Here is a 15,836-nt window from a genome sequence, read left to right as displayed (position 1 = left end):
GATCTTATGTTATTATTCAACTATCATCTCAATTACCCCTAGGAAGAAAATTTACAATTTTTAGAGAAAACGGAATCCTGGTACACTGTTGGTAGGAATGTAAACTGGTGCAGCCTCTGTGGACAAAAGTATGGAGAGTTCTCAAAAACTAAAAATAGAACTACCATATGACCTAACAACTCCACTCCTGGGTATAAATCCAAAAAGAACAAAAACACGTGTTTTCAAAAACATGTATTTGAAAAGATACATGCACCCCAATGTTCGGAGCATCAGTGTTTACAATTACCAAGATATGGAAGCAACCTAAGTGTCATCAAGTGATGAATGGATAAAGAAGATGCGGTATATATAACCAATGGCATACTACTCAGCCTTAAAAAAGAAAGAAATGTTGCCATTTGCAGCAACATAGATGGACTTGGAGGACATTGTGGTAAGTGAAATAAGCCAAACAAAAACAAACACCGTAGGATATCACCTATATATGGAATCTAAAAAATACAGCAATCTACCGAATATAACAAAAAGAAGGGGAGTCACAGATATAGAGAACAAACTAATGCTTGCCAGCGTGGAGGGGGAGGAGGAGGCAATACAGGGGTGGGGAAGTGAGAGATGTAAACTACTGGGTGTACGATAGGCTCAAAGATGTATTGTACAACACAGGGAATAGAGCCAATATTTTGTAATAACTGTAAATGTAAAGTATCCTTTAAAAAGTATACAAAATTTTTTAAAACAGAAATCATACTGAAAATTGGAAACAATTTAAATGTCCATCAACAGGAAAATGCACATATAAATTATTGTATTTCCCTACACGGGGATCCTACATAGTGAGGAAAGTACATGAACTAGCCAGATCTTTACGTGTCAGCATGGATGAACCTAGCAAAGATAACACTAAAAAAAGCAAGTAAGAAGAGAAAACATAGCAGAATACTCTATGAGGTTTAAGAACACTTAAAAATGTAGCCTAAGTAGAAAGACATCCATGCAGTGATGGAGACCAAGTTCAGAAGAGTGGTCACCCAGGGTCAGCTGGGGAGTGGCTGTGTTTGGGAAAGTGGTCACAGCAGGCTCTTCAACAGGAATGGTCATGTTTCAGTTCACACGCTGGCTGGAGGACGGAGGAGTGTCTGCGATGTTATAATGTGAGCATGCTGCATGTGAAAGCCATTGCTGACCACATCTAGGGGATCTGATACGCGGGAGCTGGTAGTGGGTGGAGGCATCCAGCAGGTGGTGGTAGAAGAGGAACGTTGTATGCATAACGCCTAAGGCCTGACCAGAGGACGACCACTGTTCTAGAAACTGGACACAAATCCAACTTCTACGGCCAATGTTAAAAGACAAACTGAGGCATGTTTAAAAGAAGACTTTACGTGAGCAAAACTAGATTCAATTCAGGCACCGCCAAAGCGGAAGTGGTGAGGAGCGCTCCAGCCACAGGAGCTGCAGAGATTTTTAGTTTCAAAGGGCAGAAGCAAAGCAAGGAAGTGACTGACTTGCTATCGCTTTAAAGCCTAGTTGGTGGTTTGTGACTGGTTGTCCTCAGCGGTGTGCGTCGCCCTGAGGCGTTGACAGGCTTAGATTTCGGTTGCTTTACGTAGGCGGCCGCATCACTAGAGCCACCGCAGGCTAACGGCCTCCTTGCAGGGTTCATTTACTAACACCAGTTGTCTGAGCCCTTACTCTTACTCGGTCACTTCACTTCCTACGCCTCACTTTCTCTTCTGTAAAGTGGATATTCAGTAGTAAATTCTCTGTGGAGTTGTCAGTACAAAACAAAGTGATTATTAGTAACCACGATCATGTCCTGAATGCATGGAACACGTCACCATTTGCCAACTACCGGGTCAAGTTAGCAGAAACGACAGAAATTAAGAGCTCTCCGCATAAATTCACACACCCGTGCACCAGGTAAGGGACCACAGGCAGACGTTCACTCAGCCTTTCGTGTGTCCCTCACGGAATACACGCTCTCTCCTGGGCGGGGGGAGCACAGACACTTACGGGAGTTTACTTTTCAAATGCGTTGATACAACCAGGTCTCACTTTTGTTTGGATGAGTCAGCAAACGCTTTTTGGAAACCCCAAAGTCTCCACACCTCCAACGTTTCGCGCTGCCTTAGTCTCAGAGCTCAAGCCCCTACTCTTCAGGCCGCGTCACCATGGGAGACAGGCTGCTTGCGGACGCGACGCACGGCGAGCGTGCTGACGTCCTCGAGCCCCGCCCCCACGGTCCCGCCCGCTGACTTAAACGGCAGCCCCGCGGCGTGGAGGGCGTAGATGCGTGCGCCAGCACCAGGCCCTGCGGGGTGTCCGGAGCGCGGCATGGGGTGGGGGGTTGGCGTAGCTGAGGCCCGTGGCCCTATGTCTTCTGGCTGCGACGCCGGTCCTGCGCACGCTGCGGGGCCGCAGCCGCCGGGCGGTGGGCGCCCGAGGGGCCAGGAGGCGAGCCGGGGCCCCCAGGCGGGTGTGGGCATCGTGTCCGCAGCCAGCGTCCCCGAGGCCGCGCTCGGGCCATGATCCCTTGGTGAAGCTGCGCCGGGACAGCGTGGCCGATATCTTTCCGCGCTCTGAGGACCTGTGCGCGCTGCAGGACTCGGTGCCTCTGCCCTCCGTGCACGCTTCCCTACAGGAGGGCCTGCTGGACTTAAGGCCGACCGCCTCCGCGGGGTGCACTGGGCGCCGTCCTGAGCACCCGCTGCCCCTGATCTGTATCCAGAGCTTCTTCCAGCCACGGCTTGTTGAGACAGGTTTGTACTTCCCGCTTCCAGGGCCCCTCGTGTGGGCGCTGAGAAGCGGGGTTTTAAATGGTGCAAGGTGGAGGGTGGGCACTAGATCTAGCGCCCAGTGACCGGGTGTGCGTGCACTAGACGGGGCGTGTGGCCTAGGACTCCTGCCGGCTCTGTGACCCCGGCCGAGTGCCTTAAGGCTTCAAGGTCTCAGTGTTGTCATCTGTAGCGTGGACTTAACAGGACCCAGTCTCTGTGGCGGTTACAAGGATGCACTGTGTTAATGCTTCTAGACTGTACAAAGTAGAACACTTAGCACAGTTTGGAGCATCGTTAATTGTTGCACAGATGTTACCTGGTCTGTTGAATGACTTTGCCTGGTACACACCAAAGCGATTAGGAAATGGATATATCCCAGCTTCATTTCCTTTCCATTAAAAGAGGGCTCAGGAAAGAAAAAATCTGTTTTTCAGTAGTCGTATCATATAGTGGAAAGAGCACTGGTGTGAAGGCAGCCTAGGGTTTGAATTCCAGGGCTTATGCTGTCTGTGGCCTGGGCAGGTTTCTTTTGCACTACAATCCCCACACTTGTAAAATGACATTAATAACCACTCTTTCTGTGGGTTCTTAGAATTAATTAAGCAGGTTATGTGTGTAAAGTAGCCTGGCACTTGAATGAGTTGTCAGAACCAAGGGCTGCTGGAGACGATGCTTCTGCCCTAGGTAATCTTCCCTTCTACTGGGCAGCAAGTAAACACAAGCACAGTAGTCAGTGCTCTGGAAGACGTGAGTTCTGGTGCTATAGAGCACAGAATCTTGGAAGGGAAAGTTCAGGGTAGGATTTTTGGAGGAGGTGCCATCCTTTCTAAGGATATGTAGAAGCTCCTGGGGTGGCAGGAGAGAGCAGTGTGTGTTGAAGTTTGAGAAATATAAGAAAATATGGCAAAACTACTGTACAGGACTGGAACTCAGGGTTTGGGAAAGAAATGAGAGTTGATACTGGAAACTTAGTGGGGCCCAAGAGAAGGGGGCCTTGTTTGTCCTGTCAGAAGTTTGGATGTTTATCCTGAAGGCTGTGGGAAACACCAAAGAACAGTGAGATGAACTTGTGGTTTAGAGGCTCACTCGGACCTCCATGTGGGAGGCATTTGATTTGGTGCAGGGTGAATTGTAATCTGAGGGTCCCACTGAAGTTATGAAAGGTGGGACTGGGTTTTGCAGATCTGAGAGAGAATGGGTAGGGCCTGGTGACCAGTTAGAAAAGGGAGGGCAGCAAGCGTGGGTGACAGTTTACAGCTGCATCTTTTTGAGAGATACAGAGCCCAGTAGGAAGGGATTGGGGGTGGCGAGAGGATCTTACTTCATCTTCAGTGCTTTAGAGGGGCCTGGTAGACGGGTCTGGACCCAAGGTACAGATCTGGGCTTTTTGGGAGGACAGGTGTTTGAAGGCATGGTAGAGACTTAGGTTATCCACAAGAAGATCCAAAGAATCATAGGTCTGAGAGATTTTTAAGTGGGTGTATTTGAGGATGTTTATAAGCTGTGAGAAAGTAGCCAGCAGAGGAAGGGTGTAAAGATCTAGGACAGGAAATGATTGTTCATTTGATTTTGAAAAGCTGAATACTTATCGTGTGCCTGGCCCTTTTCTAGGATCTGGGGTTCACACCATCTGTTATCTCTTCTGCAAGGATAGTTCAACTCCTCCCCTGGTGAAGAGAAGTCAGATTATTCTTTGCGTCCCATTCAGGTATAAGAACTGTTCTGTACCTCTGAATGGACTTGACTTAACCAGAGTAATAAGTTAGAAATCAAAAGAAATTAGAGCTGGAAGGGACCTTAAAGGCCACTGTACTTAATTTTGCCTGATATTTGACATTGAATGTAAGAAAAATTTATTGTAGAGCCCATTCTCTTCAGAGTTCCTTCACTGAACTTTCTTTATGTCTTGCATCCAGTGGGTCTAGCTTGTAAATTTTGGCCTCCTCCTAAATTTGCTTCTTCATCCATATTACATTTTGCCCAGGCTATGGCAGAAACTCCTGGGTGGTTTCACGGCCCCTGGGTTCAGTTCCTCTAAGTTCATCTGCCTCCTCGGGTTAAGTGATCTTCTAACAGAAAAAGATGTGCTTAAAATAATGCTGCTAATGGCTTTCCCACACAGAGTTAGTGCATACTAGCCGCCCAGCATGTGCTCTGCACGGAGGCGAGTAGTATGAACTGTGCTCGGCCAAGCCTTATAGGGCTCTTTGCCCTGAGGAAGGGGAGCTTTTTGTGATCACTCCCTTTATCTAGTCGGTCCTTCAGCAGCGGGGAGCCTTTTTCTAATCAGCAGAGAGCCTTTTTCTTACTCAGCTAGTGGTAGCCCCAGGTCTCACCACCTGTGGGATACAAGCCATGCTCTCTCCCAGGCTTGCTTGGACCAACATCTCTATTTTCATTTCTGTCTCTTCTCACACTTGGACCCCTGGCCTTTAGTCATCCCCACCTGCAGCATTTACAGTGCCCAGCAGGAGTCAGGCTTGAGTGTCTTTTCACACATGTTCCCTCTGCAGCTAATGCACCTCCTACTCCACCTCTGCATAGCCTCATCTTTCCAGACTGTACTTCAGGGTTATCATGAAGCCGTCACTTAGATATAACTTTTTGCCTCCATAGGAAGCTCTGTGCATAAAGGTTACGTTTATTTATCTCATGTGATTGAAATTTTGAGTTTATACATCTTCCTCCTTAATGAAGGCTTTAAGAGCAGGAGTCGTTTCTAATCCTTAGCCCAGAGCAGATGCTTTTGTTTTTATTTAGATACTTTTTAATGATGATAAAATGTATGGTTTAAATCACTCATTTTACAATAATTTTGCTTTAGGTTGTGACAGAAAAAGAGTTTACAGAAGTCGTGTTCCTGCGATAAGTAAAAATGTGACCTTTCAGTTGTGTAAAGCTCATAAATGCTGTGTATGTGCGTCGGGTGCTCTAAGGAACATGGAGCTAAGTGGGCTAGTTGTGTGAGAGAGAGACTTCACTATGTTAACAAACGTGAGCCTTCATTGTGTCCTGCCAACATTTGATAGTTGCTTTTGGGGCTAACTAAACCAGTAAAAGTTTAAACTGTTCCTCCCCATTAAAGGGATTGAATAATTGGCTTCTTTGGTGCACCTGTGTCTTGTGAATTGTCCAGTTGGGGATGGAGGTTTAGAAAGTGGGTTTCAGTCTTGTTTAAGTGTCTTCCCATCAGACTGGTCTCGTGATTTCCTACACACCATGTCTGTCTACCTTTTCCTGTCTACCTTTTGTTGGTAGTGTTCATGCCTGGATTGTCTCCTGTACCTGCTCAAACCTTGGTCCATTCTCATTTGTACCATGGAAGTTTGTCATGCTGGATACTGTCAGAATTAATCTTACTTAAGTTTGTGTTAAGCCACAAACTACATGTTTTGTATATTTTCTGTTTTCTCTGTTTGTTTATATTTTTATGGTTTCTCTTCAAGAAGTATTATGGGAAGGGAAATAGCAAGATGAAGAGCAAAAAAGTCATCATTCTCTTTCAATTGTTAGAACATCTATCTGCAATCATAATTATGATGCACCGTGGTATGTGTTAAAATAAGAAATATATGTAACGTCCCGTAGGAGCAGCAAACTCAGTGGTGTTGGTGAGGGTGTGTCATGGAAGTAATCACAAAGCAGGTGACTCTTGATTAGGGTCCTGAAAGATTAGTGTGCCTTCCCTGTGTCCAGTAGTGGTCTGGAGGGGTCAGGAAGCCTGCCTTTCAATCTGAGGGAACAGAGAGTTTGAGGTCCTCTCTCTTCTATTGCTCTAGTATACTGCATAGCAGCTAATAAAATACTGGGTTTATAGTTGACATTTAAATCGCTGATTGATCATCAAGATTGGCATGTATCATTGGAAATGAAAATCGGAGGAGTCTTATGCTTTTTAGGTTTTTCTTTTTTTTTCCTTTGTCTCAAAAGTATGTAGTACTTTACTGAGTGGTTGGGAATAAAGTTTGCAGTATTCAGTGTATTCAGTTTTCGTACCTAAATAGAATTAAACTGTTGCTGTAAACTGGAATAACACTTTGTTACTGATGAGTTTTAGGATGCATCAGTTCATCAATTACCTGTTTGGGAAGATTGTAGTTAATGATTTTAAGAATGTGGCTATAAACCTCCAATTGACTCAAGAAGAGCAAATAAGTCAAGATTGACAAATGTATAGGCTCTTCATCTTATTGTGTGTGTGTGTGTGTGTGTGTGTGTGTTTTCCTTTTAGTTACTTGTCAAGGTATAAAGAACTCTATCACTGTTAAGACAGTAAACTTCACAGGGTATAATCTGACATGGCAGGGAACAGATCACATGGTCAAGATCTTAAAGGTGATTTGATGTTTAAACTTTCATGAAAACATATGTGATTGAAGCACATTAACATATTGATACAGATGGCAGTTAATTTTTGTCTTTTCATACATGTGAGTGCAGCTTTTGTTTTGTAGAAAGAATATGACCAAATGGTGATGTGAATTGCTGTTGCCTAAACTATAGTGTTGAATCCCCAGTGTTTGCACTTGAGTTTAACAACTCTGTGGTTTCCTATCTTCTTCCTGAGACACTTAATCTCAGGTCCATCCTCGTTACACAGCGTGGTAAATTAGAGAACAATTAATATCACCATTTAAAGAAGTGAGACTGAAATCTCAACCATCCTGAACATAGGAACTGAAGGGGGCTCTCAGCCGTTCAGAGAGTTATTACCAAGCCAGTCGGCTTAATGCTGTTCAGTTTTCTCCATAGCAGAGCCTTCCAGGTCCTTCTTTTGAGCTTATTTATTTTTATACACAATTCTGTATGGATACTGTACATAATACTAAATAGTTGTATTAACTGGGTTTAACTGGTGATGTATTTACATGAAGATCTAACTTCGTCTTGTTGATATCTTTTTAGGGGCTTTCCATTCATCAAAGCTTGTGATGTATGTAATCAGTTGGTGGTGTGTAGCTATCACATTTATGATATATAGGGCTTGAATTGGGAAAGGTGGATGGTCATTCTTCTTGCTTTTTAAACTGACAGAGCCTTACATGAAGCATTTCCCTCTCTGAAATAAATCCATGTAAAACATGTTTGATAGCTCTCCCAATGCAACTGTGTAGTTGTGTGGATTTGGCGCATAAATGGCAGCCTTGTGGTTATGTCTGTAAACAAGGAAGCCTGTTTTCCAGTCCGCAAATCAGCTGTTACCCAGTGAGACGAACTTGACTGCCATTTCTGACCCCTCACATGGAGCTGTCATACTCAAGAATGTTCACATGTTTTCAAGAAACGTTGTTTGAGGGCTGTATGTACAAATTCCTGATCTGAAAGCCAATATAAAGCAACATCTCCCAAACCTCTGCTCTCTCACCAAGGCCACACACATTCCCTCGCTTATGGCCTCGTGGCAAGCGAATACTGTCAGTATCAGATTCTCCTTCCCAGTGGTCTTGGGAGACTGCATAGTTGCTCTGTGAAAGGCACCACTGCTGAGGTTGAGAGAAGAGCATCTTGGGTGTCAGTCCTGGCCTTGCGTTCCCGGAGAGAGGGGTGTGCACCTCGTTCTCCTGTTAGGGTTTTCCTAGGCTGCAGGGTTTGCTGCTTGTTGTCAAAATGATGTCCTAGTGACTTGTCTTCTGCGTGGTTATATAATCCCAGCACAGTTCTTTATGATGTGTAGACTTTTATGGGGTTGTGGCCAGGTCAGTTTTTAAATGTTTGGAAATGTCCCATTGAACAACACTGCAGTGGCAGTGAAGCTTGCTGGGAGAATCGTTGCCCTAGTTTTGGCTTAAGGGTGGTGAGAAGATGAAGTTTTTGATGGGTCAGTTTTAGTTGTGTGTGTGTATGTGATTTATTTTTTAAAATTCTAATGTCTATTATTCACAGCTTAGGTATGTTGACTTTCTGATTATTCATCAGTCCCTTTACTGATGTATTTTCCTCTGAAAAACTACATTTTCTTCCAGACTGTTTTTTTTTTGCCTTATTTTATTTTATTTATTTTTATTTTATTTATTTTTTTAATTAGTTTCTGCTTTATAACAAAGTGAATCAGTCATACATATACATCTGTTCCCCCATCCCTTCCCTCTTGCATCTCCCTCCCTCCCACCCTCCCGATCCCACTCCTCCAGGCTGTCACAAAGCACCGAGCTGATCTCCCTGTGCTCTGCGGCTGCTTCCCACTATCTATCTTCGTTACGTTTGGTAGTGTATATATGTCCATGCCTCTCTTTCGCTTTGTCACAGCTTACCCTTCGCCCTCCCCATATCCTCAAGTCCATTCTCAAGTAGGTCTGTGTCTTTATTCCTGTTTTACCCCTAGGTTCTTCATGACATTTTTTTTTTAATTCCTTATATATGTGTTAGCATACGGTATTTGTCTTTCTCTTTCTGACTTACTTCACTCTGTATGACAGACTCTAGGTCTATCCACCTCATTACAAATAGCTCAGTTTCGTTTCTTTTTATGGCTGAGTAATATTCCATTGTATATATGTGCCACATCTTCTTTATCCATTCATCCGATGATGGACACTTAGGTTCTTTCCATCTCCGGGCTATTGTGAATAGAGCTGCAATGAACATTTTGATACATGTCTCTTTTTGAATTATGGTTTTCTCAGGGTATATGCCTAGTAGTGGGATTGCTGGGTCGTATGGTAGTTCTATTTGTAGTTTTTTAAGGAACCTCCATACCGTTCTCCATAGTGGCTGTACCAATTCACATTCCCACCAGCAGTGCAACTTAATAAAATAATATGGGAAATTCCCATTACTAATCCTAACCACGTACAACAGAGGTCTGTACAGTAACATAGCAAAAATAAGTTCCTGTAATTTTACTTAGTCATTGCCTGTTTTAGACTAAGGAGCAGTGAGAGACATTTATAAATAATGATACCGCAGATCACTTTTGTTAAATGCCCTTTCATATTTGCATATTTGGATCTGGCTTGTGTTATCTATTTTACAATCTTGTCTTCTTTCTTTGCACTTTAGTGTAACAACTCTGTGATTTCGTATCTTCTTCCTCAGACACTCAGGTCCATCAGAATTTCCTGTGACTGTGGCAGTAGAGAGTCCTTCCTCCTCAGAAATCGAAGAGGTCGATGATTCCTCAGAACGTGTTCAGGAGGAGCCAGAGAAAATCCATTTGAAACAAGAAGCATTGCAGGTACAAAGTTATCACTTTAAAGCTATAGAGAAGATTATTTTTCAAACGGAAGGCTGATTGCAACACAGCACAGCTTGTGTGAGGGTTCTGTTTTCTCATGCCATCTGCATTGTATCCCCTTGAATGATTCCTTAAGCTTAGACCAAGGTGAATGGTGGACATTTGAACTCTAAGAAACTAAAATCAAAACATGTCGTTAGTAATATATTTTCCTTTCCTTAGAACCTTAGTATATTAGATTTAGGGAGAAGCTTAGTGATCATAAGATAAGGAAATTGAGTCCTGAATGAATACAGTCAGCTGATTCAGTGCTCTTGTTTTACAGATGAGAAAATTGACAGTTCTAGTTGAACTCTCTTTTTGTAAGAGGAAAATATGGCCTCATTTTAAATAAAAGTAAAGTTGAAAAACGTTTTGATGTTGATATTCTCCTTTCCTAAAATCAAAAATATCAAGAAGCTACATTCTTTTTTTTTTTTTTTATAAAGGTGTCACATTTTATTTATTATCTTCGGCTGTGTTGGGTCTTTGTTTCTGTGTGAGGGCTTTCTCTAGTTGTGGCGAGTGGGGTCCACTCTTCATCGCAGTGTGCAGGCCTCTCAGTGTTGTGGCCTCTCCTGTTGCGGAGCACAGGCTCCAGATGCACAGGCTCAGCAGTTGTGGCTCACGGGTCCAGTCGCTCCGTGGCATGTGGGATCTTCCCAGACCAGGGCTCGAACCCGCGTCCCCTGCATTAGCAGGCAGACTCTCAACCGCTGCACCACCAGGGAAGCCCCAAGAAGCTACATTCTATTACCAAATAAACCTGACCTCTAATGTCATTCCATACTTTTGTTTGTATAGACAGAAAAGAAAAATTGATTTTCATAAGAAATTTTTGCACCTCAAAATTAATATATTTATTTTATTTCAACTTCAATGCAGAGCTGAACACTTCTAGTAAATAAAGCAATACCATTTGGGGGGACCTTGTCTTTGTGCTACAAAGTCCATGTTTAATTTTTAAAAATTATTTAAATTTAATTATTTAAATTTAAAAATTATTTAATGTGATTTTCTTTTCATATGAAACATGAAACTTGACAGGTTTCAGAACTAATTATCCCATTATTGTAGGACTATGGGAATTACTCTTTGATTTTCAAAAGAGAAAGTTAGATTTTTATTTTTTTATTTTATTTAATTTTTTTTTGCAGTACACGGGCCTCTCATTGTTGTGGCCTCTCCCGTTGCGGAGCACAGGCTCCGGACACACAGGCTCAGCAGCCATGGCTCATGGGCCCAGCCGCTCAACCGCATGTGGGATCCTCCTGGACCAGGGCATGAACCCGTGTCCCGTGCATCGGCAGGCAGACTCTCAACCACTGTGCCACCAGGGAAGCCCGATTTTTATTTTTTTAATGAAAATTAATGATAATATAGAGAAATTTTAAGAAAAGAACTTAGAAAATTATGATTTAGAGCAGGAGAAATCTTTAGTTCATGTAGAGTTACCCCCTTTCGTTTTATAAATGAGCACCTACAATTTGTAGCACGTAAGTGGTTTATTAGTAAATGGCAGAGTACGACAAGACCCTAGAGCATGTAACCCGCATTCCTTGTCATTTTAGATGTGGTGTATTCATTTCCTTCACGAGTAGACCAGGAGATTGTATTTCTAAAAGCAATGATAGACACTGGGGAAGACCAAGAAGTTTAAACACTGGGACCACAGAATAGCAGATTCAGAATGCACTGAGAACCCTTTTAGCTCTTCTCCATTTTGACAAGACACAAAAATGATGGTATCAAAGTGTTTAAGTATATAAGCCCACAACAATCAAGAGATTTCAACATAGTTTGGAAAGACGGAAGACAGGTGGAAGAGGGTGAAACTGAAGCAGTAGAACAGAGGAAAAGCATCACCTAGAATATGCACAGGGACCACGTGCAACTGAGGAGGATTCTGACCCCACCTGCAGAAGTAGCTCCGTGCTTTGATGCGCATGTATGAGAGAGGGTGGAGTTAGTTAAAAGTGTGACTGAAATAGGGGAGCTCATTGAAGGGTTGTGTTTGGAGGAGTGGACACCCAGCCCCGCCCTCACCCTCCTGAAATGAGATGATTTCATTTTGAAAACAGTGAAACTGGCGAGATCTAGGGCAGCTAGTGTGAGTTTTTACAGCCGAGAAAATTGTGTTTGGGGGGGATCCTGTTACAGTTACTCCCCGCTTCTTCCTGCATAAGAAGCCAATCAATCGTTGACTTCAGGGAGCTTTCTGCACTCATTCTTTTTTTTTTTTTTTTGCTGTACGGGGGCTTCTCACTGCTGTGGCCTCTCCCTTCGCGGAGCACAGGCTCCGGATGCGCAGGCTCAGCGGCCATGGCGCACGGACCCAGCCGCTCCGCGGCATGTGGGATCCTCCCAGACCGGGGAACGAACCCGTGTCCCCTGCATCGGCAGGCGGACTCTCAACCACTGCGCCACCAGGGAAGCTCTCTGCACTCATTCTTAAATAGAAAATAACTGTCATTTGCCTGATAGCTGAGTAAAGCTTACAACATCAGAGAGGGGGGAAAAGAGTGAAAACATATCCTAGTAGGACCAGGGACAATTTAGGGAACAAAATAATTTAAGGAAAAACCTTAATTAATATCCTGAGAGAGGTTTAAAAACAGCTAGAAACTATAAAATAAGACTAGGGAGTTAATTAAAAAGAGAATGGTCAGAAATCAAGAGAGGTCTCCTGGAAATGAAAATATGGTTGCTGAAATAAATTCAGTAGGAATTTAAAAAATTTCTCAGTGTATAAAAAAGAAAGACACAATGGAAAATGTGATAGAAATATGTTAGAGAGGCTGCATCTGGGAGATCCCACATGTTACTATTAGAAACTCCAGACCCAGAAAAAAACTGGAGGGAAGCTATCAAAGGGCAACAAAATTCCCCACAGCTGAAAGTAGACATCAGGCCTCAGACTGAAAATAGTTATACAAGACGAGCAAGAATAGCCTCATACCTAGGCACCCTTCCTTGTGAAACTTTAAAATACTGAAAAAATAAATTAAAATAGAATAAAATACTGAGAGGATACATCCATTCCAGAGAGAAAAATACTGGCCACCTAAAAAGAAAATTTAAAATCTGACTTTATCATACTTGTCATGAGCACCATGGATCCTGGAAGGCATTAGAAAGATACCTCCAAAGTTTTTCAGGCACATACTTTTCACCCTAGGGGTTTATATCCAGCCAAACTATGAGTCATAAGTGGAGGCTGAAGAAGATATTTTGTACAGAAAGAAATTTGAAAAATTGACCTCCTGTGCTACACCTTAAGCTATTTATAGAAATAATCCAGCAAAATGAGGCAATAAACCAAGAAGGAAGGTAATAGGGCATTCAGTGCAGATTGCAGCTAGTCTAGAGTGGAGAGGCTTCTATTGATTGTGTGATTGAGAGCATAGAAACACCTTGAGGCATATTGTACTTACTAGGTATTAGGCACTGTTGGAAGGGAGGAGGGAGAGGAAGAGGAGAAGGAACTTGAACTCCAGAGGAGAAAAGGCTATACGGACATAAACATAAAGCCAACTAAACTATGGTTGATTTTTAACCTAGTATTGGTGAGGAAAGGAAGAATCCACTTCAACGTGACACTATAGATGCCCCCCTTTTCAGTGACACACAGGGGTAATGACCACGTATCTAATTTGTTGTCCAAACCAGAACTTGTCCAAACTCCTTACACTTCAATAGTGTAAGGAGGCACTCTAATGCTGTAACATCAGGACAACAGGTATAAACTGGAACAGCCCAAGGTGGCTTGGGGTATGTGGTCACCCTGCACAAGGGCAATGACACTGGCACAGTATGGAACGAGATGTAGTCTATACACAGAGACACAGTACATCTGCAGTGGGCAATATTAATTTCATTGTAATAATGGCAATACTGTCTTGGTTTGCAGCTTTTATTGTCAATTTGCATGTAAACACAAATAACTAAAGTAAACTGTACTTAGTATGTATGAGTATTAACTTGGTATGTACTGAAATGTATTGTATACTGGTATGTACTTAGTATATATTAGGCTCTAAGTGTTTTTGCATATATTAACTCATTTAATTCTCTGAATTGCCTTATGAGGTTGGTGCTAATATCATTCCCACTTTTGAGAACAGGAAGCTAAGTCAGGGAAGGAACTTGCCCAGGCTGTACCTAATTTAAGGTTGGATCGAGCCTTTGAGTTCAGGCTCTCCGCCTGTTCTCTTAAACCTTACTCCGTACTGACTCTCAAATAACAGAAGACTTAACTGCACATAGAACAGAATATAAATTTCAACTTTGACAACTAGGTTTGGAAGGTAGACAGGAGGTCGAAAAAAGGGAAGATGGTATGAATGTCCTCATTTTACAAAGTGTGACGTTGAGAGAGTTTCTAGTTGATCAACAATGTAGGTTTTTAAGTATATGACTACAAGTCAAAGAGATCATGAGCAGTGGAATAGCTCATGATGACATAACTTTACTGAGCAGTGTGGACATAGGAAAGAGTGTAAAGGAACTAAACCCTTACTTATTAGTAAGTTAGAAAATGAAGAGATAATGCCTCCAATTTAGTGAGAAAATAGTCATGTAAGAGTATTACTTGGAAATGGAGAAGAATTCAAAATAACAATAGTTGGACTTCCCTGGTGACGCAGTGGTTAAGAAACTGCCTGCCAAGGCAGGGGACATGGGTTCGAGTCCTGGTCCAGAAAGATCCCTCATGCCGCGGAGCAGCGAAGCCCATGCTCCACAACTACGGACCCGGCGCTCTAGAGCCTGCGAACCACAACTACTGAGCGCATGTGCCACAAGTACTGAAGCCCGTGCGCCTAGATCCTGTGCTCCCTAACAAGAGAAGCAACCTCAATGAAGAGTAGCCCTCGCTCGCCGCAACTAGAGAAAGCCTGCACGCAACAACGAAGACTCAACACAGCCACAAATAAATAAATAATAAAATAATAAAAATAATAAAAATAATAATAAAAAATAACAATAGTTGATGTAAACCTCATAAAAAAGGAAATCCAAACAGCCAGTAAACAGAGAAAAGCATACGACTTCGTTAAGTAATAAGAGACAAGTGAGTCAAAACCAAGGAAACTACATGCCAATGAGATGGACAAATACATACAATCTGGTAGTATCAGGTATTGTAGACCTCGAGTACTATGGGAATCTTCTACCCTACTTATACTGGAGTATAAATCGACACAACTACTTTGGAAAGCATTTAGCCCTCTCCATCAACTGAAGTTATATAAATAGCCTGTGAGCCAGCAGCCCTCACCTCTGCCCTGTGTAAATGCACCAGAATAACGGGTACAGCAGGATTCCTGTCCATGATTTGCATTAGCACAAACTGAAAACAAACGAAATGTCCATTAAGAGTCAAAAATTAAAGATGATACAAATAGATGGAGAGATATACCATGTTCTTGGATTGGAAGAATCAACACTGTGGAAATGACTCTACTACCCAAAGCTATCTACAGATTCAGTGCAATCCCTATCAAACTACCACTGGCATTTTTCACAGAACTAGAACAAAAATTTCACAATTTGTATGGAAACACAAAAGACCCCGAATAGCCGAATCAATCTTGAGAACGAAAAATGGAGCTGGAGCTGACTTTAGACTATACTACAAAGCTACAGTAATCAAGACAGTATTGTACTGGCACAAAAACAGAAAGATAGGTCAATGGAACAGAATAGAAAGCCCAGAGATAAACCAACACACATATGGTCACCTTTTCTTTGATAAAGGGGGCAGGAATGTACAGTGGAGAAAGGACAGTCTCTTCAGTAAGTGGTGCTGGGAAAACTGGACAGGTACATGCATGTAAAAG

General features: G+C 42.7%; 1 pseudogene across 1 annotated transcript in view; it reads left to right on the top strand.

The window, feature by feature from the left end:
• Positions 1-2,177: 2,177 nt before the first annotated feature.
• The window catches only part of LOC309808894 (centrosomal protein of 78 kDa-like), a 981,446-nt pseudogene continuing 967,787 nt past the window's right edge, over positions 2,178-15,836 (top strand). Inside the window, exons 1-3 of the transcript in view lie at positions 2,178-2,252; positions 2,363-2,765; positions 5,608-5,777. The product of the transcript in view is annotated as a centrosomal protein of 78 kDa-like (transcript). The remainder of the gene's footprint in view (positions 2,253-2,362; positions 2,766-5,607; positions 5,778-15,836) is intronic.

This window comes from Mesoplodon mirus (assembly GCF_964341445.2).
Source record: "Mesoplodon mirus genome assembly, chromosome: 7".
Taxonomy (NCBI): Eukaryota; Metazoa; Chordata; class Mammalia; order Artiodactyla; family Ziphiidae; genus Mesoplodon; species Mesoplodon mirus.
The sequence above is the reverse complement of the archived record's forward strand: the minus strand, read 5'-3'. Positions and strand labels throughout refer to the sequence as shown.